Raw genomic sequence first — 7,500 nt, forward strand, 5'->3', positions numbered from 1 at the left:
AGGCGTAGGGACCGTATATTCTCGTGGACTTAGGAGGCTTTTTTTTTTTCTCTCCGCCCCTTTCAAAACATTTTAATATTATCTCTGGTATAATGTACCGTACAGGTTTCAGTTATCGACGTACATTCCATGAGAGAGAGAGAGAGAGAGAGAGAGAGAGAGAGAGAGAGAGAGAGAGAGAGAGATTTCCCTTTGAGAAATGAGGGTGCTGGAGAGGGACGCCGTCATGTGGTGGTATTGACATAACCGGGCGGCTCCACTGCCTGGTTATACAAATGTCCCTCAACTACATCCCTTTCCCCTGAAGGAAGGATTGTTGACTGCAGGAGAAGGACAATTTAAGCCAGCAGTCCACCGGGTTTACACTTCAGATACGCCAGGGGCCACGACAACAAAATACACGAGAATATTAGCCTGCCATATGCACTAACAAACTGGTAAGGAAGAGTTACTGTACTGCTTTTATTCTAACTTGGTCCAGATTTTCGTCATTTTGCAGCATATTTCACGTAGCTTGTGGCAGAAGAAGAGCAATGCTGTGCTCTTCGTACTTACATAGCACTTCTCTGTGACTAGCATCGTAATATAGTGTCAGTCTGTTCTTACAGCTCGGCATATGAGATGGGAAGACGTGAATTTCAGGCCAAGGTGAAGAGTATAGAGAGCCCCATAAGCCAGTGGGAACAAGGCGATATGATGCAGATGGAGTTTTGTATTGAATTATGAAGAGGGTGCGGCGCAGTACGGGAGTGCAGGGAAGGAAATTGCTTGTGTAGGGGAGAAGTCACACTGGGGAAGCAGTGCCTTGTCCGCCTCTCATCTGCTTGCATAACTCACCCAACAACAAGTGGAAAGTATTGATATGTTATGCTGGGGTGGGATTCTGCCGAGGGGCGCTTTCACGTGGTGACACCGTTATGACCGGCCGGTGTAGCTGCCGAATTATACAAACGTCCCACAGTTCCCTCCATATCCCCCGAGAAAAGAATGAGGAACTGCAATAGTAGGCCAATCATCTTGCGGCCTATTAGGTTCACGGCCTCAGTTGAAAATCCACGAAAGATGTCCACGAAAGATGTCGAGGTCGAGTTGCCTTAAATAATTACGTTCCTTTTCTTGTCCTTCAAACCCTCATAATATTAGTTGGGTAAAGTTGCGTATAAGACCTGTAATCTAGTTAGCTGAAAATTTAACTAACTTAGTTTAATTACCCAAACCAGTATAATTAAATGAGCGACGGAAGGGCAGGAAGAGGGACTGGCGGAACTTGTGAAGGCAACAGTGCATGTGTAATAATTAATCAATTGGGTCAGCCCTGAAAAAAAGTAAAGCCGTGGCAACGAGCGCTACTAAGAATAACGAGAATATCTACACCTACTGTGCGCCGAGAGGAGGGAGAGAGAGAGAGAGAGAGAGAGAGAGAGAGAGAGAGAGAATTACCCCTTTGAGCAATAAGTACGTTCTCTTGCTGAAGAGGCTAACACTGCACAGGAAGGATAAGAGGCTTGGATGACGTTATATATACACAAGGGCCAGACTGTGCCTTTCTGGGAATACTGATAAGATGCCAGTGATAGCATGGTTATTAACGCTGCATGTGTGTGAAAAGGATAGCACCGTGAGAGAGGGAGAATTTGTGTGTGTGTGTGTGTGTGTATGTGTGGGCAAGAGAGAGAAAAAATGGAGAAAGTGTGTGTGTGTGTGTGTGTGTGTGTGTGTGTGTGTGTGTGTGTGTGGAGAGAGAGAGAGAGAGAGGATGGTGATGATGATGATGGTGATAACAACAGTGCCCATACCAAGAACGGTGCTGGTACTGTTTTCTGCTGATGATGATAAATGCAATTCTTTGGCTTTAGTAATATTCCTCTGAACCACATTGATAAGAAAAATGGCATTCAACCTCAAAATACCCCCCCCCCCTTGTGAATCGTAGGGGCCCGAGGCTAGATTCACATATTCCACTAAAAAAATAAAGAAATAGTGTATTGCTTTCCAGGTGACATTATATGATCACAAAGCCTCCCTCCCTCTGTTATGGCTTACAGTCGTGGCGCCGGTCATGTGGAAGGAAATAACAAAACCTTTCTCCCCTAAGTATTTTTGCATCTCGTGTGTGTGTGTGTGTGTGTGTGTGTGTGTGTGTGTGTGTGTGTGTTGGGGGGTACGTTACTGTTCCGACTTTCTTGTGTATAAATTATGTAGTCTAAGTTAATGTTAAAAAGACATGACCAACACAAGAAAATAAATCTAAAATAAGTGGAAAATAAATCGGTAAGGAGGCAGTGCAAGAACGGCTCCTAAACCCTACATAAAAACGACCCATAATGTTAATCCGCATGGCATTTGTTTGTCACTGATATGGGCAGGGCTTGTAGTGTAGTCTGTTTCATCTCGTTTGGCAAAGCTCCCCAACCTCTTTGAGCTCAGTTGGTGACCAAATGTTAGATTGGAGGATAAATTTGACTGGTAACCAAGGAGACTCATTCCTACTCCATAACTTATCAGATTTTACGATACCATGAGTAAGTATTCAAATTTTGTAGAGTGGTCTTGTTCACTTTGATGAGAACAGATTAGATATAACACGGGCCTGCAGTATTTTGGCTTCCCCTACACAGTTCTGTTCAGCTAATGGAAACACCTGCTCGTAAATAAGATAGACCATGCATTGATTTAAGCTGAAAACAAGAGCTTCAGAGAGTGCATACCGGTACCTCCGCTAAGGCAACAATATACCTCCTGATTACCTTTGTCTTAAACTTTTTTTCATCAAACTTAATCACTTATTTCTCTGACGATCCTTGCTCATTACGTCAAATATGATGCAGTTCCCATCGATTACGTTTCCGTGATGTTGTTGACAGACGGACAGACAAACAAACCAAGACAAAAGATAAATAGGCAAATAAATAAGTTAATAAATGAGTAATTAAAAAAATAACATCGTAGACAATGGCAAAACTCGTCGGTCGCTTGCAAAAATATACCGTAGTTGCTGGAGAGGGACGCCTTCATGGGGTGGCATCGATATTAACCGGCGGTGGAGCTGCCTAGTTATACAAACGTCCCTCAGTTCCCTTCTTATCCCCCGAATGGAGCATGGTGGACGGCGGAAGAAAGGTAATTTTGGCCTTTAGTCCACTGGGTTCACATTCAGACAAGCCTGGGGTTGCTGCTAAAAATAATACTAAACGTTGGCTGTATATATACTGAAGAATTTAATGTTTTTTCCTGCCGTGGTACACTCTTTCCTTTTTTTTTTTATGCTGTGTTTTTTGTCATATCTCTTTTATGCTTTTTGAGAGAGAGGGGAGGCGGTGAGGCAGAATAGAGGTGTGATCAAGGGGAGTGCAGGTAGCAGTTATACACACACACACACACACACACACACACACACACACGCAAGGTCATCAGCACTTGAGCTCCTAAACGCGTGAGAACTGGACTCATGTTGACATCGCATTTCTTACTAAAAATTATCCCTAGAATCCTCCACTGAAATTAGTACATCGTCCCAGGATATCGTATGTCTACCAGTCTGTCTCTGTATCTATACCCATATCTGTGTACCTATCTATCTATCTTTTTTTATGTAAGAAAGAAGGAACCAAAGGCCAGGAGGCCGCATGATTGTTCCCTACAAGAAAAACACAGAAACAAGACTGAGAAAGCACTGAGAGAATGCATACCTCCGCCAATGCCGGATCCGATCCGGACCCGCCCCCAAATTTAATCAGTTCTTTCTTGGCCGATGGCCCACCCTTCCATAAAATTTCATTGAAAGTCATTGAGAACTTCTATTGCGCGGGATACGCAGGATCCGGATCCGGATTCGTCCCATAATTTAATCAATTCTTTTATGGCCCATGGTCCACCCTCTCACAAAATTAATTGAAATTCATTGAGAACTTTTGGAGATATCATGTGGACAAATAAACAGACAAACATAGGTGAATACATAACCTCCTCCAACTTCGTTGGCAGAGGTAATATCAGAGAGCCAAATTCAAGATCCATTCTCCTTATCTGTCTGTCTACCTACTTATCTGTATGTGTTTATATCTGTCTATCTGCGTATCCCTCCAAGTTATATCTAAAAGCATCTGTCTGTCTGTACACGGACACGCACGCACATACGTACATATTCATACACACATATACACACATTTATACACACTCACACATGAACTTATGTATACACGTGCACGTACAAACAGACAGACGTACACATGCACACTGGCACATGTACACACGCACATACACATGCTCACACGTACACACTCATAGTACATACACACACGCACACACATATAGTACACACACACACACACACACACACACACACACACACACACACACACACACACACACACACTCTCTCTCTCTCTCTCTCTCTCTCTCTCTCTCTCTCTCTCTCTCTCTCTCTCTCTCTCTCACACACACACAAACCGCTGACACACTCCCACCCCTTCATCATCACTAACCCATTCATTTTCACCTGATAAGGCAGAAGGTCATTTTCATATCGTGGGGAAGATGACGCAGGTGTGATGAAGGTGAGGAGGGAGATGAATGTGAAAATGAGGCAGTGTGAAAGACGTAGATGATGACTGCTTGGTGTGAAATTGAACATGAGGATGATGAAGATGATTGTGATGTGAAAAGGTAGTGATGATGGTGAAAATGACCATAAGGTTGTGAAAGTGAGGGCGAAGCCATTGCTGGTGATGATACTGAACATGATGATGGTGGCAGTGATCATGGGGGCGTGAAAGTGAGAGTGAAGATTGCGATAATGTAGTGAAAGTGTGGATGACAATGACAATGTGGGAAGGTAAGGATGGAAATGAAGATAATGCGGTGAGGATGAAGATGATACTTAGGTTAAACGAAGGTGGTGAAGATGAATTAGGGAATGTGATGATGACGAAAATGTGGGAAAATTTTCGAATGAATATGACGATAATGTACAGAAATAGGATGATGAAGACGACGAGAGTGTTCTGAAAGTGAGGGTGATGACACTGATGATGATGATGATGTGGCAGTGAGACAGTGTGAGGAATATGGAGATAATGATAGTGTGGTGAACGTGAGTGTGGATGTAATGAAAATGTTATCAGTGTGAGGCTGAAGATGACGATGGCGTGATGAGAGTGAACGTGATGGTGTTGAAGATGGTGACGATGTGAAAGTGAGGCTGAGGAAGACGAAGGTGATGGCTGTATGATGGAAGTGAAGATGAGAATTTGGTTATACAGAATAAAATGAAAGAGTGGCAGAGAGAGAGAGAGAGAGAGAGAGAGAGAGAGAGAGAGAGAGAGAGAGAGAGAGAGAGAGAGAGAGAGAGAGAGAGAGAGAGAAGATGAAGAAGAAGAAGAAGAAGAAAACTTGCTCTTCTCAGCAAAAATTGAATAAAGGATAGTCAGTATCAAGCGTTTAAAGAACTGGAGGTCGTAGGCAAAGGGAAATGCTGATTGAGGAAGTTACAGGGCTGAATAGTTACATGAAAGGAGATGTGAGAGTGTCGGTTAATTCTTGCCATAGAGAGTCGGACAGAAAAGATGAAAGTGCGTTGCTAGACGGGTGTTGTATTGATACGATTATGAGGGACGGATGCAAGCAGGCCCATCAGAACAGTGATCATTGATATAGTGATGGTACAGGGAGTGAGATATAACATCGGCGAAGAGTGAGAGGTTGAAAAGGTCAGTAAGAGGTAAGAGGAGAGTAGCTGACGAGACAAGAAGCCTTCGACACATGTTTAGAATAGTTGTAGCCTACTGTAATGATCTTCCGAAGAGTACTACCCATGAATGAGCAAACCCGTACACAAATTTAGCAGCTGCGCAGAGTTGAACAAAGTAGTCTGTTTAGCACACCAATTCGCTGAGAAACAATTAAATTGTAATGTGCAAAGAGTACTGTACACAGGGGCAAATAAGGCCCTTATTCAGAGTCAGCAACCATGAGGGAGTGAAGGAAGTATGGAGTCTGCTTAGCATACCCAGTCTGAAAGAAGCTGATCTTGTGCACAGTAAATCTCTTAGGAAGTAGTTCGAGGTCTTAAACACTATAAGTACAGCTTTGAGATCGAACCCAACCAAATCCTCTCAACTCCTTCGGGACTATATATACCGCGTTTGTTGTAACCTGACAGATATCCCCAACCCCTTTCAGCCCAGTTGATGGCCAAATATAGTCAAGACTAGAGGGTTGATTTGACTAGTAACCAAGGAGATTCATATCTGCCTCATAACTAATATTTATCGAAATTTCATGCAACCAAGACCTAGTGTTCACGGTGTGGCAGTGACCCAGTTCCGTCAGGTGAAAACAGACGCACCCTAGGGTCGTCTCAACCCCTTCAGGGCGAGTACGTTTTCTTATCGTATTTCATAACACCCTCTGTAGACGGTGATAAGGTCGAAGGTGGCTTTGGTACCCGGCACGTGGTTTACTTCTTTATCTCCTTCGCTATACTATTTCACTTTAACCTGACCTAATATTGCCACACCTCCATCTTCAATACTGAGCTGTAATAATAGAGTAACATTAGAATATGATGCTAGTCAGGAAGAAGTGCTAAACAAAATATGTAGAAATGTAGTACAGTATTGTCTTTCTGCCACTATTGTAACAGTAGATTACATTAGAATATGATATTAGTAATAAAGAAGTTCAATGAAAAAGATATGGAACCATAGTATTGTCTTATTCTGCCATTGGGCTACAACGAAAACAACTCTGGAATATGGCGCTAGTCACGAAGAAGTACTGTGGAAGGAATATAGCGTCGCAGCTGCAAAACGACGAAATTCTCGTCCAAGTTAGGTGAAAAATCATAGGGTCCATTCAGCTTCATCAAAACAGTTACGTCTTCTTATCACGGCTTTCATAACACCACCTCTGTTGAGGGTGATAAGGCGATGGTGGGGTCCATTCTTAGCGCTAGTTATTTTTAACCCTTTCCTTGCGGGGGTTTCGTCTAAGGGGAGTAGATCATTGTGTCGGATACAGTGTTACGTGTCATAACCTTCCCCAGTTTTGACAAGTGACACTGTATCCGACACAGTAATCAGCACTGTAATTACCTACCCTCAATATATTAGTTACATTCATTAACCTTATATCATTCTCTCGGCGATTGTATTTGACAGTGCTCATGTTATTTTGATTTTCCCCTCTTCTCTCAGGTAGGCCGATATTCTCGTTGGTATGTGAGACTTTATGGCATTTATTCCGTAGCAGTTTACCACATTACTCCTTCCTCTCCTCTTGTATGATTTTTATATATAAACGAAGTTCTGTTATCGATATACTCTGCATCAGTCCCATAAAGAGAATATAAAAGTTAACTAAGCAGTGCTAATTACATCGGGAGAGGTGTTACCAGATCTCTGAAGCGAATAAGAATATGGCCTTTATTATCTACAACTTACACAAAACTCTCACACTGTCGGTTAAATATGCCAACCACAGTTATTTTATCGTTCATTA

The sequence above is a fragment of the Coenobita brevimanus genome, chromosome 108 (assembly GCF_032717465.1).
Source record: "Coenobita brevimanus isolate Jiangsu-jjx chromosome 108, ASM3271746v2, whole genome shotgun sequence".
Taxonomy (NCBI): Eukaryota; Metazoa; Arthropoda; class Malacostraca; order Decapoda; family Coenobitidae; genus Coenobita; species Coenobita brevimanus.